General features: G+C 40.5%; 1 protein-coding gene and 1 pseudogene across 2 annotated transcripts in view; one reads left to right on the plus strand and one right to left on the minus strand.

Moving 5' to 3' along the window:
• SOS1 (SOS Ras/Rac guanine nucleotide exchange factor 1) overlaps nt 1-18,116 on the minus strand; it is a 133,987-nt gene that overhangs the window by 105,260 nt on the left and 10,611 nt on the right. The window lies entirely within an intron of this gene.
• LOC105716093 (ATP synthase subunit gamma, mitochondrial-like) lies at nt 7,639-8,944 on the plus strand (annotated as a pseudogene).

Below are 18,116 nucleotides of genomic sequence, written 5' to 3' on the forward strand. Positions count from 1 at the left end.
CTACGTATTATTATTCCATTTATATGAAATGCCCAGAACAGACAAATCCATAAAGACTGAAAATAGATTAATAGTTACCTGGGGCTGGAGGCTTGGAAGATGTCAGCTAAAGGGTATGGAGTTCTTTCTGAGGTGATGAAAATGATTTATAATTGATTGTGCAATGCTTGCACAGCTCTGTAACTATACTAAAAACTACTGAATTGTATAGGTTAATATTAGCTCCTTGATGTTGGCCTTGACAATGACTTTTTGGATAGCATACCAAAAGCTCAGGCAACAAAATAAAAAATAAACAACTTGTACTACATCAAACTAAAAAGCTTCTGCACAGCAAAGAAACAACACAATGAAAAGGCAACCTACGTATTGGGAGAAAATGTTTAGAAACCATGTATCTTTTTTTTTCTTTTTTTTTTTAACTTGGAGTCTCACTCTGTTGCCCAGGCTGGAGTGCAGTGGTGTGATCTCAGCTCACTGCAACCTCCACCTTCCAGGTTAAAGGAATGCTCCTGCCTCAGCCTACGGAGTAGCTGGGATTACAGGCCCTGCTAATTTTTAGTAGAGATGGGGTTTCACCATGTTGGCCAGGCTGGCCTCAAACTCCTGACCTTAGATGATCTGCCTGCCTTGGCCTCCTAAAGTGCTGGGATTACAAGTGTGAGCCACCACACCTGGCCTTACAAACCATGTATCTGTTAAGAGGTTAATATCCAAAATATATAAGGAATATATATAACTCAATCACAAAACAACAACCACACACACAAAAAAAAAAACCAATAAGAAAATGGACAAAAGACCTAAAGACTGTTTTTTCCTTTTTCTTTCTTTCTTTTTTTTTGAGATGGAGTCTTGCTCTGTTGCCCAGTCTAGAGCGCAATGACATGATCTCAGCTCACTGCAACCTTCAACTCCCAGGTTCAAGAGATTCTCCTGTCGCAGCCTCTCAAGTAGCTGGGACTACAGGCATGCGCCACCACACCCGGCTAATTTTTTTATTTTTAGTAGAGACAGGGTTTCCCCATGTTGGCCAGGCTGATCTTGAACTCCTGACCTCAAGTGATCTGCCTGCCTCAGCCTCCCAAAGTGCTGGGATTACAGGCATGAGTCACAGTACCCTGCCAAGACCGTTTTTTTTTTCCAGAGAAGACATACTAATGACCAACAGGTAAATGAAAAGGTACTCAACATCATTAATCATCAGAAAAATGCAAAACAAAACCACAATGAGGTATCATCTCACACTGTTACCAAAAAGATAAGAGATAACAAGTGTTGTTGAAGGTGTGGAGAAAAGGAAACCCTTGTAGACTGTCAATGGGAATATAAATTGGTACAGCCATTATGGAAAACAGTAATAAAGGTTCCTCAAAAAATTAAAAGTAGAACTACCATATGACCTAGCTAGGTATGTACTCAAAGGAAATGAAATCAGCACCTGATAGATATCTGTGCTCCTGTGTTCACTGCAGTATTATTCACAATAGCCAAGTTATGGAAACAATGCATCAATTGACAGATGAATGAATAAATTGTGATACACACACATATACACACAATGGAATATTATTCAGCCTTAAAAAATGAGATATAGGGCCAGGCGCGGTGGCTCAAGCCTGTAATCCCAGCACTTTGGGAGGCCGAGACGGGTGGATCACGAGGTCAAGAGATCGAGACCATCCTGGTCAACATGGTGAAACCCCGTCTTTACTAATACAAAAAATTAGCTGGGCATGGTGGCGCGTGCCTGTAATCCCAGCTACTCAGGAGGCTGAGGCAGGAGAATTGCCTGAACCCAGGAGGCGGAGGTTGCGGTGAGCCGAGATCGTGCCATTGCACTCCAGCCTGGGTAACAAGAGCGAAACTCCATCTCAAAAAAAAAAAAATGAGATACTGCCACTTGCAACTACGTGGATGAAACTAGAGAAGAACATTATACTCAGTAAAATAAGCCAGACACTGAAAGAAAATATTGGATGATATCACTTATCTGTGGAAATCTCCAAAAAGTCTAACATATAGAAACAGAGAGCAGGCCAGGAGAAGTGGCTCATACTTGTGATCCAAGTGGTTTGAGAAGTCACAGCAGGAGGACTGCTTGAGACCAGGAGTTCAAGACCAGCCTAGGCAACATAATGAGACCCTGTCCTACAAAAAATTTAAAGAAAAATAGCTGGGTGTGGTGGTACACAACCTTGGTCCTAGCAACTTGAGAAGCTGAGGAGGGAGAATCACTTGAGCCCAGGAGGTGGAGGTTGCAGTGAGCTGAGGTCATACCACTGCACTCCATCTTAGGCGACAAAGTGGGACCCTGTCTCAAAAAATAGAATAAAATATAGTAAGGAGACATGAAAAAAAAAAACAAAAAAAACCATGTGTTTAACTGTCTTTTAGTCCATTTGCATTGCTATAAAAAAATACGTGAGGCTGGGTAATTTATAAAGTAAAGAGTTTTACTTGGGTCACAGTTCTGTAGGCTGTACAAGAAGCGTGCCACTAGTATCTGCTTCTGGCAAGGACCTCAGGAGGTTTCCAATCATGGCAGAGGCAAAGGGGGAGCAAGTATGTCACATGGCAAGAGAGAGGGAAAGTGTGCCAAATTCTTTTAAGCAACCAATTCTTGCATGAACTAATAGGGCAGGAACTCACGCATTACCTCTGGGACAAGGATGGCACCAACCCATCTGGTTCCATGACCCCCAACACCTCCCACCAGGACCTCCTGTCTAACACTGGGATGCGAGATTAGAGGGGAACAAATTTTGATATAAAATTTGGAGGGGTCAAATATCTGAACTATATCAAACCGCAAAAGCAGTTTCATTATTATGCCTAAATCAACTGTTGAACAACTCGATAATATAGAAATAAACTTTATATATAAGATTATATGTATCCTGACAGCATTCTGGGCAGCCATCCTAACTAAGCCTGGTTTGAATTATATTTATTTAGAAACTATCAAAATTTGTTCCAAATGTTGAAATTTCTGACAAAGCAACATTTATATAAGGAAATGTTTAAAATATACTTAAAAACAAAACAAAACAAACTAGCATTGTCTCCTTCATAAAATGCTTGACAAATTTCACAATAATTTCTTGTCTTTAATTACCAGCAGTACATAGGGAACAAAGGTTTTCTTTTTTTTTCTTTCTTTTGTTTTAAATAGAGACGAGGTTTCACCACATTGATCAGGCTGGTCTTGAACTCCTGACCTCGTGATCCACCCGCCTCGGCCTCCCAAAGTGCTGGGATTACAGGTGTGAGCCACCACGTCCAGCCGGGAACAAAGGTTTTCAATGTTGAGGACTTCCAAAATGTACTTCAGGTACCACCAGGTAAAGGTGAGGAAGCAACTTACCTCTACTCAGTGTTTGTGCAAAACAAAAAATCATTTTTTATGATCTGCCTATGTATTGAGTTTCATTTATGATCCATTTTTTAATTAAAAAGTACCACTTTGGCCACGTGTGGTAGCTCATACCTGTAAAACCCAGCACTTTGGGAGGCTAAGATAGGAGGATTGCTTGAGCCTATGAGTTCAAGACCAGCCTGAGCAACATAATGAGAGTTCATCTTTACCAAAGGGAAAATAAATTAGGTGGGTGTGGTGGCACACGCTTGTAGTCCCAGCTACTCGGCTAGACTAGGCTGAGGTGGGAGGATCACTAAAGCCCAGGAGGCGGAGGCTGTAGTGAGCCGTGATCACACCACTGCACTCCAGCCTGGACAACAGAGCAAGACTCTGTCTTAAAAAAAAAAAAAAAAAAAATCCACTTCTCTTTTAAAAAGAGGAGAAAGTTTCATTATTGAGGTTTCTGGAAACAACAAGGATTCTGAAGTCCAAAAGATTAGGCTATATAGATTATGAGAAAGAAAGACTGGTGCAATTCAGGAAGAGAAAGAAGAGATTTTTCACTTTTAATTTATATGCATTTGGACCCCATGTGGTGGCTCATACCTGTAATACCAACACTTTGGGAGGCCAAGGCGGGAAGATCACCTGAGGTCAAGAGTTTGAGACCAACCTGGCCAACATGGTGAAAACCTATCTCTACTAAAAATACAAAAAATAGCCATGCATGGTGGCAGGTGCCTGTAATCCAAGTTACTCAGGAGGCTGAGGTTGCAGTGAGCCGAGATCGTGTCACTGCACTGCAGCCTGGGCAACAAGAGCAAAACTCTGTCTCAAAAAATAATAATAATAAATAATAATAATAATATATATATGCTCAAATGACCAACAGTTAATAGTCAATATGCTGATAACTACGCACATATTCTTAATGGTTTGCAGCAAACTAATATTAGCAAATAAATATTAGCAAACTAAATCCAATAGTACATTAAAAGGATTATACACCTTGACCAAGTGGGATTTATCCTAAGACTGCAAAGGTGGTTGGGTGTCTTAAAAAAATAAACCAATAGGCCGGGCACGGTGGCTCACACCTGTAATCCCAGCACTTTGGGAGGCTGAGGCAGGTGGATCAGGAGGTCAGGAGATCGAGACCATCCTGGCAAATGTGGTGAAACTCCATCTCTACTAAAAATACAAATATTAGCCAGGCATGGTGGCACATGCCTATAATCCCAGCTACTCAGGAGGCTGAGGCAGGAGAATCACTTGAACCAGGGAGTCGGAGGTTGCAGTGAACCAAGATCATGCCACTGCACTCTAGTCTGTCGACAGAGTGAGACTCCTTCTAAAAAAAAAAAATAATAATTAAAATAAAATAAACCAATCAATGTAAATATACATTAATAGAATGAAGGGGGTGAGACATGACCTCAATTAACTCAGAAGAGGCATCTGAAAAAATCAAACACCCTTTCATGATAAAAATACTTAGAAAACTAGGAATACAAGATAATTTCCTCAAAATGATAACGGGCATCTATGAAAAACCCTTATCTAACATGCTCAGTGGTGAAAGGCTGAAAACTTTCTCCCTAAGATCAGGAACAAAATAAGGGTACTCACTATCACCACTTCCATTCAACACTGTACTGGCCAGAAGAAAACCAGTTTTAATAATAAAGTTGGCATGGGAGTGGTGGCTCAGGCCTGTAATCCTAGTACTTTGGGAGGCTGAGGCGGGAGGATCACAAGGTCAGGATTTCTGGAACAGCCTGTGAAACCTCTTCTTTACTAAAAATACAAAAATTAGCCATGCACGGTGTCAGATGCCTGTAATCCCAGCTACTCGGGAGGCTGAGGCAGGAGACTCACTTGAACCGGCGAGGGTAGGGGGGAAGGGGGGAGCAAAGGTTATAGTGAGGGGAGATCGTGCCACTTCACTCTTCATCGCCTGGACGACAGAGCGAGACTCCATCTCAAAAAATAAATAAATACATAAATAAATAAATAATAAAGTTCTAGGCAGAACAATTAGACAAGAGAAAGAAAAGGCATCCAAATTGAAACATTATTTTGATTTGCCAATAACATAATCTTATATATAGAAAAATTCCAAAGAGGTCAGGTGCGGTAGCTCATGCCTGTAATCCCAGCACTCTGGGAGGCCCAGGTGGGTGGATCACTTGAGGCCAGGAGTTTGAAACCAGGCAGGGCAACATGGTGAAACCTCATCTCTACTAAGTAAACCACAAAAGTTAGCCAGGTGTGGTGACGCCACATCTGTAATCCCAAGTAATGAGAATGGCTTTAGCCCAGGAGGCAGAGGTTACACTGAGCCTAGATGACACCACTGCACTCTGGCCTGGGTGACAGAGAGAGACCCTGTCTTAAAAAAATAAAATAACTTAAAATAAAATTTAAGTAGTTATGTTTCTATGCATCTGCAATGAATAATCTGAAAAAGAAATTAGGATTACAATTCCATTTAACATCTAAAAGAACAATAACATCTAAAAGAGTATCTAGAAAGAGATTTAACCAAGGAGGTGAGTTTTACCCTGAAAACTACAAAATGCTGAAGAAAATTTAAAATAACCAAAATAAATTAAAAGCCATCCTGAATTCTTAGATAGGTAGACTAAATATTGTTAAGATGTCAATACTACCTAGAGCAATGTACAAATTCAACACAATCCCTATCAAAATTTCAAAATCCTTTTTTTGCAGAAACGGAAATGCTAACCCTCAAATTCACAGAGCTGCAAGGGAACATGGAAAACCAAAACAATCAAGAAGACAAAAGTTGGAACACATACTTTCTGATTTCAAAACTTACTACAATGCTACAGTAATCAAAATAGTATGCTACTGAAAAAAGGATAGACATATATATAGATCAATAGCATAAAACTGAGAGTACCAAAATAATCTGATACATCTATGGCCAACTGATGTTTTATAATGGCCAAGTCCATTTAATGGAGAAATAAGGGTCTGCTCAATACATGGTGCTGGGACAACTGGATTTCCACACGCAAAAGAATGACACTAGACTCTAAACTCATACCAAATACAAAAGTTAACTGAAAATATATCAATGACCTAAATATAAGAGCTAAAACCATAAACCTCTTAGAAAAAAACACAGGGGCAAATCCTCATGCCCTTGGATTTGGCAATCAATTCTTAAGATCAGACACAAAAAGCTTAAGACAATGAAAGAAAAAAAGAGATAAATCTGACTTTGTCAAAATTAAAACTTTTGTTCATCAGAGGACATTATCAAGAAACTAAAAAGATAAACTTTAAGCAAACCATCTAGGATGGGATTTAAAAAAAAGAAAGAAAATGCAAGCATGGGCAAGGAGGTAAAGAAACTGACCTTTGTACATTGCTGGTAGGAATGTAAAATATTGCAGCTTCTGTGAAAAACAATATGGCAGTTCCTCAAGAAGCTAACCACAGCTAATTACCAAACAATCCAGCAATTTCATTTCAAGGAACGTACCCAAAAGAACTGCAAATAGGGTAATTGTATGCCAATGTTCACTGCAGTATCCAGTTTAGCCAAAAGGTGCAAGTGTCCACCTGAATAAATACAAAATTACTGAGTGTTAAAAAGGAATGAAATTCTGGTACATACTGCAACACAGATGAACCCTGAAAATATTATGCTAAATCAAAGTAGTCAGACACAAAAATACAAATATTTTATTATTCCACTCACATGAAATATCTAGAATAGGTAAACTGATGGGGACAGAAAGTAGATTAGAAGTTACTAGGGACTGGGAGAGAACAGATGGTAGTAATGGTTGTACAACATTGTGAATGTTATTAATGGCACTCAATTACAAATTTAAAGTGGTTAAAGTGGCAAATTTAATGTTACATAAATATATTTTACCACAATAAAAAAAGTCAAAGAAAAAATTTTATATTCTATAGAAATTGGCTCTACCAAAGCTCTTAAACAAAACACCTGTGAATTATCACTAAGTGCATTCCATTACAAATTACTGAGCCATACATAGACAATAATTGTTCCAGGAATTTGAAAAGAATAACTGGCCAGGCACGGTGGCTCACGCCTGTAATCCCATAACTTTGGGAGGCCGAGGCAGGTGGATCACGAGGTCAGGAGATCGAGACCATCCTGGCCATGGTGAAACCCCATCTCTACTAAAATACAAAAAAAAAAAAAAAAATTAGCCGGGCATGGTGGCACACACCTGTAGTCCACAGCTACTCAAGAGGGAGAATCGCTTGAATCTGGGAGACAGAGGTTGCAGTGAGCCGAGATTGTGCCACTGTACTCCAGCCTGGCGAAAGAGCAAGACTTCGTCTCAAAAAAAAAAAAAAAGAATAACTGAGGACCGAATTACAGCAGGGCTACGGCTACCATGTTCTCTCTTGCAGGCATCTCTGGGCTGCCAGCCTGGACCTTGCAGCCACAGTGGATTCAAGTTCGAAATATGGCAACTTTGAAAGATATTACTAGGCAACTAAAGTCCATCAAAAACATCCAGAAAATTACCAAGTCTATGAAAATGGCAGCAGCAGCAAAATATGCCCAAGCTGAGAGAGAGAGAGCTGAAACCAGCTCAAATATATGGATTGGGATCTTTGGCTCTGTATGAAAAAGCTGATATCAAGGTGCCTGAAGACAAGAAGAAACACCTTATTGTTGTGTCCTAAAATTGAGGACTGTGTGATGCTGTTCATTCCTCTATTGCTAAATAGATGAAAAGTGAGGTTGCTACACTAACAGCAGCTGGGAAAGAAGTTATGCTTGTTGGAATTAGTGACAAAATCAGAGGCATACTTTATAGGACTCATTATGACCAGTTTCTAGCAGCATTCAAAGAAGTGGGAAGAAAGCCTCCTACTTTTGGAGATGGCGTCAGTCATTGCCCTTGAATTACTAAATTCTGGATATGAATTTGATGAAGTCTCCATCATCTTAATTGATTTAGATCTGTCATCTCCTATACGACAGAAGAAAAGCCCATCTTTTCCCTTAATACCATTGTAAGTGTTGAGAGCATTGAGTATTTACAATGATATTGATGCTGACGTGCTGCAAAATTACCAAGAATATAATCTGGCCAACATCATCTACTACTCTCTGAAGGAGTCCACCAGAAGAGTGCCAGGATGACAGCCATGGACAATGCCAGCAAGAATGCTTCGAGATGACTGACAAATTGACATTGACATTCAACCGGACCCACCAGGCTGTCATCACAAAAGAGTTGATTGAAACCATCTCTGGTGCTATAGCTCTGGATTAATGAAAATCAAGTTCCTTCCTCAGACAAGAGGTAAAGAAGGAAAATTCAGCCAGCTGATTTTGTTTTTAGCTTACTGCTGTCTTTGTCTGAAGAATCTGTTCCTCCATTGTTTGAATTGCTGAAGACAGCAAGATATTTGTAAATTATCTTACAATAAACAACTTAAAATAAGAAAAAAATAAAAATAACTGAAATTTAAGTTAGCTTACTACAAAAAGTTTGTATCAATTAAAAACAATTTGTTTTCTGTCAAGACTTGTTTTTTTATTTTTTTTTTTAAATCCTGAACTACTTTTTTTTTTTTTTTTAAATAGGTATGGGGTCTCACCATGTTACCCAGGCTATCTCAAACTCCTGGTCTCAAGCTGCTGCTGCTTCCTTAAGTGCCGTGATTACAGCCGTGAGCCACCAAGGCTGGCTGCCAAACTACTCTCTACATACTAGGATCAACTGTATTTACAGTTGGGCTGCTTAACTCATATGGACAGATTACAGACTTTTTTTAATCACCACATATCAGTTTCATAAAAGCAACAACTATGTTTTGTTTTCAAATTTTATATCCATGCTTGCCATACAAATAAGTGCTCAACTAATTTGGTAAATAAAATCAAACCAATGGCCGGATGCAGTGGCTCACGCCTGTAATCCTAACACTTTGGGAGGCTGAGGTTGGTAGATCATCTGAGGTCAGGAGTTCAAGACCAGCCTGGCCAACATGGTGAAACCCCATCTCTATTAAAAATATAAAAAGTTACCCAAGCATGGAGGCTGAGGTAGGAGAATCACTAGAATCTTGGGAGTGGAGGTTGCAGTGAGCCAAGAGCACATTATTGCACTCCAGCCTGGGCTAGTGAGAGTTTAAGAGCATGTATGGATTGTCATTCAATGTCAATTTGAGATAATAACTTCTTGGTCTGTTGAGGCTAATGGTGAAGGTGCATGTGATAGACATTTTTACGTAATATGGGTATGAGCAAGACTCTGTCTCAAAAAAAAAAAAAAAAAAAAAAAAGTAAAAATCAGGCTGGGCATGATGGCTCATGCCTGTAATCCTAGTAGTTTGGGAGGCCCAGGCAGGTGAATCTCCTAAGCTCAAGAGTTTGAGATCAGCCTGGGCAACATGGTGAAACCCTGCCTCTAACAAAAAATACTAAAAACTCAGCCAGGTGTGGTGGTGCATGCCTGTGGTCCCAGCTACCTGGGAGGCTGATGTAAGAGGTTCACTGGAGCCTAGGGGGCAGAGGCTGCAGTGAGCCAAGATTGTGCTGCTGCACTCCAGCCTGGGTAAGAGAGTGAGACCTTGTCTCAAAAACAAAAAAAAAATCAGCATGAAAGTAGCATTAAAGACTCTTTTCTCAAATCATCTTCATGTTACAGTTTAAAACAAATTTTTTTAAAAGTAACATCTGAGTAATTCAGGGTACATAAAACCCAATCTTTAAATTACTTATTTTTTTCCCATGTGTATCTCCACTCCCAACTACAATAGGAAGTTACCAGAATTTGACTTTCTGAGGAATTTCATTCACTGGTTTGCGCCTATCTGCCTGTGAGGTAGCCCAGACTAGCAAGAAAAGCCAACAGGGAGTCATCTTCATGGCCACATGGTTGGACTATTCAGAAACTTCCTGCTGGTTTGCCTCAAGTATTCCTGGTTCACTACTTTACAGAGTAATAATTTGGGGTATTACTTGAATTGTTTTCTTTTGTCTTACTGTTCTGCTTGTGGTTTTGCATATTAAAGATTTAATTACATAAACACTGAATATGAATGCAAAGTTCATATGCTTAGCTACTGAAGTAAATTATGTACCATTAATTTCAATGAAAATTAAGTTCTGACTTTTAAGAATTCACCTTGGGCCAGGTGTGGCACTTATTGCCTGTAATCCAAGCACTTTAGGAGGCCGAGGGGGGCAGATTACGACGTCAGGAGATCAAGACCATCCTGGCTAACACAGTGAAACCCTGTCTCTATTAAAAAATACAAAAAATTAGCTGGCCGTGGTGGCACATGCCTGTAGTCCCAGCTACTTGGGACACTGAGACAGGAGAATCCCTTGAACCCAGGAGGCAGAGGTTGCAGTGAGCCAAGACTGCGCCATTGTACTCCAGCTTGGGCAACAGAGCGAGACTTCGTCTCCAAAAAAAAAAATAAATAAATAAAAAAAATTCACCTTAAGACATCCCCCTTTTTTTTTTTTTAAAGCACAGGGGCTTTTCGTGGAACAAATTACCCACCTGAAATGGGGAAAAACTATAATTTATCCCGAATCAGGCAATTCCTAGCCAGAGATGACCCTGATTGGCCACAAGAATGAGCCTCTCAGCTCTCTAACTGCAGGAAGCATAATAGACTGAGTGCTGCAGCAGCTGCACTCAAATCCATCACTATGTTTGTGCCGAGGCTGCGCTTCTCACTTAGCTCCTCCCAGTCACTGACAGAGCTCGGCAGGCATACCAGGCAGTCCTATTCCTGGGAGACACATTATTCTTGTGATAGGCAACTTAAACTCAAAAACTTCCTGAGGCCTTGCAAAGTTTCCTTAGTATTGCACTGCAGTCTAAGACACTTTCACCCGAAGTTCCTTCCTTCCTTACCTCTCTTTTAACTTGGAGTCAGACTTACATCACAGTCTGACAACTCTCCCTGTCTGTTTCCTTTTTCCCCCTCACAAACATTTCATGTAACAAATTTCTTATGCGCTTAATCCCATTTTAGCATCTGCTTCTAAGAGGTCCTGGACTAATACAATGAAAAAAGCTCCCCTTGAAGCATCACATTTTTTTAAAAAACTAGCCATTTTACATGAACTATTTTGAAAATATAGTATTTGCTTCCCTATTTGCTAAAATAAAATATGCTAAACATGCCCTTTAACTGGTGAAGATCTCAAGTAAAACCTACCTAACTCATTAGTAGTGTACTCTTGAGGGGATAGACAGAACCATATGCAATTCGACAACTATATATAGAGCACCTGATATACAAGAGAAATATGCTAAGTACTACAAGGAATACAAAGCTAAGCAGTAATCTATTCTTCCCGTGAAGGAACTGCCAATCTAAAAGGGGGGAATAAACACAGGTGCAAACAGACTTTAAAAGGCAGAATGTTATTAAGTGCTAAAATTAAGGTGTAGGTACTATGGGTATGAAAAGATTCACTCTACTTAGGGGACAGAGTTGTAGAAAGCTTTGTGGAGGAGATGGTGTTTGAAATGTACTTTAGGAGAGAGAGATCCAAGATGGCTGATCACTAGCAGCTCGGGCTCGTAGTTCCCAGTGAAAGCACAGAGAACGAGAGGACGCCACACTTTCAGACGAATATTTGTTGCTCATGGACCAGGAGATTCCCAGCAGAGGAACCCCACGTGTCGCCAGGGCGACTCTTGTGGCCGGCGCGGCAGTTTTGCTGGTGCCTTAGCGCGCCAGTTTTTGGTGCAGAGTCCAGAGATTCCCGAGCAGAAAAGCACCACCCATCTTAACACCGCTGTTTTGGCCGGCGCAGTGGATTGCTCAGATTTCGGCGCTGGGAATCAACAAGTTGGACGTCCGCTCAGAGACCTAGTTAGAAAGTCGGTAATTACAAAGACGACAGACAGATAAATATATAATGAAGGGAAGAAATCAGCGTAAAAAGGCAGAGAATACTCAAAATCAGAATGCCTCTCCCTCTACAGGGGATCCCAATTCCTCATCAGTAACGGAACAAGGCTTAATAGATTACGATTGTGTTCCAATAACAGAAGCAGGTTTCAAAAGGTGGGTGATAAGAAACTTCTGTGAATTAAAAGAACTTGTTCTAACCCAATGCAAAGAAACTAAGAACCTTGAAAAAAGGTCTGACGAAATGTTAACGAGAATGGACAATTTAGAGAGGAATATAAGTGAATTGATGGAGCTGAAAAACACAACACGAGAACTTCGTGAAGCATGCACAAGTTTAAACAGTCGAATTGATCAAGTAGAAGAAAGGATATCAGAAGTCGAGAACCAGCTCAGTGAAATGAAACGAGAAGACAAGATTGGAGAAAAAAGGATGAAAAGGAATGAGCAAAGTCTCCAGGAAATATGGGACTATGTGAAAAGACCTAATTTACGTTTGATAGGTGTACCTGAATGTGATGAAGAGAATGAATCCAAGTTGGAAAATACTCTTCAGGATATCATTCAGGAAAACTTTCCCAACCTGGCAAGGCAGGGTAATATTCAACTCCAGGTAATACAGAGAACACCACAAAGATATTCTTCAAGAAGACCAACCCCAAGGCACATAATTGCCAGATTTATTAGGGTTGAAATGAAGGAGAAAATACTAAGGGCAGCCAGAGAGAAAGGTCAGGTTACCCATAAAGGGAAACCTATCAGACTTACAGCAGATCTCTCAGCAGAAACCCTACAAGCCAGAAAAGAGTGGGGACCAATATTTAACATCCTTAAAGAAAAGAACTTTCAAACCCAGAATTTCCTATCCAGCCAAACTAAGCTTTGTAAGCGAAGGAAAAATTAAATCTTTTGCGAACAAACAAGTACAGAGACTTCACCACCACCAGGCCTGCTTTACAAGAGCTTCTGAAAGAAGCACTATACATATAAAGGAACAACCAATATCAGCCTTTCCAAAAATATATCAAAAAGAAAAGAACATTAACACAATGAAAAATTTACACTAACTAACAGGCAAAACAGCCAGCTAGCATCAAATGCCAGTATTAAAGTTATATATATTCTAATCGGATAAAAAGCCAAAACCCATTGGTATGCTGCATCCAGACCCATCTCACATGCAACGATACACAAAGACTCAAAACAAAGAGGAGGAGGAATATTTATCAACCAATCAGAGAGTAAAAATAAACAAATAAATAAAAAGCAGGAGATGTAATTCTCACCTCTGATAAAGTAGACTTTAAAGCAACAAAGAGCAAAAGAGGCAAAGAAGGACATTACATAATGGCAAAAGGATCAATGTAACAAGAAGAGCTAACGATTTTATAGATCAACGAGACAGAAAATTAACAAGGACATCCAGGACTTGAACTCAGACCCGGAACAAGTAAACTTAATAAACATTTATAGAACTCTCCACTTCAAATACATAAAACATACATTACCACCTCACACCTATTCCATAAGTGACTACATAATTGGAAGTAAATCACTCCTCAGTAATCGCATAGCATTTCATAGGTTTAAATGAAATATTGGTTGGCTGCTCATTTGTTATTTTCTTCCCTTATTCCTTCCTGTTTACATCAAGTATAATTATTGGTATAAAAGAGGTTTTCAATACCCATTACTAAACTGCATTCTAGCCTGGGCAAGAAAGCAATACTCCCATTCTCTCTCTCTCTTTCTCTTCCTTTATCTTCTTCTTCTTTATTCTTTTTCTTTCTTTCTTTCTTTCTTTCAAAAAAAAAAAAAAGAAAGAAATGTACTTTAGAGTCATCCTCAGAGCCTTCAGGCTATACCTGCCTGTGATTATCAAGGACAGTCCATCAAACAGGCCTTCCATGCTTGGATATCCACCAAAGAGTAAATCCCTCCTATAACAATTCTCTCACACCCTCTTCTCCAGAATACTGATGGTTTCTTAGTTCCCCTCCAAACCTGATACTCTCCCAATATTCCCCCTTTCATCACCATCTCCACTTAGACCCCTCAGTCAGAAACCTGGAAATCCAGGCCGGGCGCAGTGACTAGCACCTGTAATCTCAACACTTTGGGAGGCCAAGGCGGGTGGATCACGAAGTCAAAGATCGAGACCATCCTGGCCAACATGGTGAAACCCTGTCTCTACTAAAAATACAAAAAATTAGCTGGACATGGTGGCACATGCCTGCAATCCCAGCTACTTGGGAGGCTGAGACAGGAGAATCGCTTGAACCCAGGAGGCGGAGGTTGCGGTGAGCCAAGAATGCGCCATTGCACTCCAGCCTGGGCAACAAGAGCGAAATTCCGTCTCAAAAAAAAAAAAAAGAAAGAAACCTGGGAATCCTCTGATTCCTCTCACTGCCTGGCTCAATTCAATCACCAATCTACCTCTAAACCTCTCTAATTAATTTGCCCACTTTTTTCCATCCCCACAGCTATTGCTCTGGTTAAAGCCACCTATCATCCCTTCCATGAAGTACTGCAAAATCTCCTAACTGGCTTTCCTGCCTACAGTTCAGTTCCTATTTAATCCATGCTCCATACAGTCTACAGCGATTCTTCAAAATTCATGTGTGTCAGCTCCCTGCTTAAAACCCTGCAGTTCCTCCCCACTGCTGACAAGATAAAATGCAATAATTTGATCCACAAGATCTGGTCCCACACTCCAGACTTCAGCTATTCAGAACTCCAAAAATGCTGAGTTCTTCTTGGCCTCTAAACTACCACAAATCCTTGGAATTTATTTCCTCCTAATCCTTAATTGGCTAACTCCCACTTCCATTAATTGATTGATACATTCATTCACCCATTTATGGTCCCACTTCCATTTAAATAGTCACTTCTGGCCAGACACAGTGGCTCACTCCTGTAATCCCAGGGCTTTGGGAGGCCAAGGCAGGAGGATCACTGGAGGCCAGAAGTGTGAAACCAGCCTAAGTAACATAGTGAGACCCTGTCTCTACAAAAAATTTTTCTAAAAATTACCCAGGAGTGGTGGTGAACACCTGTAGTCCTAGCTACCTGGGAGGCTGAGGTGCAAGATCTCTTGAGCCTAGGAGTTCAAGGTTACAGTGAACTATGATTATGCCACGGCACCCCAGCCTGGGTAACAGAGCAAGACCCAGTCTCCTTAAAAAAAAAAAAAAAAAAAAAAAAAATCACATGGGCTGGATGCAGTGGCTCATATACGTAATCCCAGCACACTGGGAGGCTGAAGTAGGTGAATTGCTTGAGCTCAAGAGTTAGATACCAGCCTAGGCAACATGGTGAAACCCCATCTCTACCAAAAATACAAAACTTAGCTGGGTGTGGTGGCATGTGTCTGTTGTCCCAGCTACTCAGGAGGCTACTGTGGGAGGATTGCTGGAGCCCAGGAGGTTGGGGCTGCAGTGAGCCACCATTGCTCTACTGTACTCCAGCCTGGGTGACACAGTGAGAACCTATCTCAAAAAAGTAAAATAATAAAATAAATTTTATGTCAGCCAGGCGCAGTGGCTCACACCTGTAATTCCAGCACTTTGGGAGGCTGATCAGGCAGATCACCTGAGGTCGGGAGTTCGAGGCCAGCCTGACCAACATAAAGAACCCCCCCCATCTCTATTAAAAATACAAAATTAGGCGTGACAGCACATGCCTGTAATCCCAGCTACTCGAGAGGCTGAGGCAGGAAAATCGCTTGAACCAGGGAGGCAGAGGTTACAGTGAGCCGAGAATTCACTCCAACCTGGGCAACAAGAGCAAAACTCTGTCTCAAAAAATAAAATAAATTATATGTCACTTCCATCACTTCCAAACATAAGCATACAAGGACAGTCTCCTAGCTTCTCACTGCCACCCAAAGACCATTACTCCTCAGCTGGTTCCTTTACGGTCTGTGCTATCTTTCCATTAACTAGTGTCTTTTAAAATTCTACCTTTTTTAATGCATCAGAACTCTTTTTTTCCAAATGAAATCCCATGCAAAGCCCCAATATGTAAAAGAGCTGAGCTCCTCAGCTTAAAGTAGGGGGTTTCAAAGCCCTGTCCATTCAGCCTCCCTTCCTCCTGAGATACTTCTTTCTTAAAATCTAAGGTTCAGGACAATTACAGCACCACTGAACTTCCTACTCAAAAAAAGCAACACAGTGGAATATAAAGAGTTTCTTTGAAGCTATACTGACATAGGTTCAAATCCTGATTCTACTCCTTATTAGTCATAAGATCTTGTGCAGTTTGCCCTCATAAAATCCATTTCATCAGCTGCAAATTGGGACATTAAAACCTTCAAAAGTCAATGGGTAGAACAGACATATAAGCATGTAAACAATATTGCCTAGGATAGTGGCACATAGCAGGGACTCAATAAAACACTATCTGCCAAGGTTTATTATCCCAGGAATGAAAGATTAACATTCAAAAAGATCTAGAAACATTAAAACATTATTTTTAAAAGAACAAAATTGGAGTATTACGCTACCTAACGTCAAGACTTACTATAAGTTTACAGAAATCAACAATCAAATCAATGGAGAATGGAGAGCCTAGAAATAAACCAACAAATTGAGATACAGACATGGGGGGAGATGTGTGTGCGTGCACGCGGGCGTACAGTCATCCCTCGGTATCCACGGGGGATTGGTTCCAAGACCTCCCACAGATACCAAAATCTGCAGATGCTCAAGTCTCTTACAGAAAGTGGCACAGCATTTGCATATAACATGTGCACACCCTCCTGTACACCTTAAATCATCAAGATTACTAATAACTAATACTATGTAAATTGTGTACTGTATTGTTGAGGGAGTAATGACCAAAAAATATTTGTACATATTTAACACAGATGCAATTTCTCCCCATCCTCCTCCCCCAAATACTTTTTCTTTTGATCCACAGTTGTTTGAATCCACAGATGAAGAGGACCAACTGCGTATACACATACACACATGAATAATGTAATTTTCATAAAAATATCAACACAATCCAACAGAGAAAAAAAAATCTCTTTAACAGGCTACTACTCTGGGCACACTGCCCATGGCATAACCCTGCTCTGCAAGGAGGAATAAAAAAAAATTAGAAGGTCTCTTCAACAGATAGTTCTGAAATAACTAGATATCAGCATTAAAAATAAATGGATCTCAATTCCTACCTTGTATCATAACACAACAATTAACTTGCAATGGACCGCAGAGTCTATGAAAGCTAAAAATATAAAGCTTTTAGAAGACAACATTAAAAAATTTCAGCAAAGGGTTCTTAGACATTAGAGCAATAACCTTAAAAGAAAAAAAACATATATTTGACTCTATCAATATTAAAAACTTCTGGCCAAGTGCAGTAGCTCATGCCTGTAACCCCAGCACTTTGGGAAGCTGAGGTGAGTGGATCACTTGAGGTCAGGAATTCAAGACCAGCCTGGCCAACATGGAGAAACTCCCATTTCTATTAAAAATACAAAAATGGGCCAGGTACAGTGGCTCACGCCTGTAACTCCACTTTGGGAGGCCGAGGCAGGTGGATCACCTGAGGTAAGGAATTTGAGACCAGCATGGCCAACATGGCGAAAACTCATCTCTACTGAAAATATAAAAATTCGCCAGGTGTGGTGGCAGGTGCCTGTAATTCCAGCTAATCAGCAGGCTGAGGCAGAAGAATCACTTGAACCCAGGAGGCAGAGGTTGCAGTGAGCCGAGACTGCGCCACTGCACTCCAAGCCTGGATGACAGAGCGAGACACCATCTCAAAATACATACATACCTCCATCCATCCATCCGTACATCCATCCATACATACATACAAAAATGAGCCAGGCATG

Source organism: Aotus nancymaae, unplaced genomic scaffold, assembly GCF_030222135.1.
Source record: "Aotus nancymaae isolate 86718 unplaced genomic scaffold, 86718_ANA_hifiasm-v0.15.2.pri h1tg000057l, whole genome shotgun sequence".
In the NCBI taxonomy this organism is placed as follows: Eukaryota; Metazoa; Chordata; class Mammalia; order Primates; family Aotidae; genus Aotus; species Aotus nancymaae.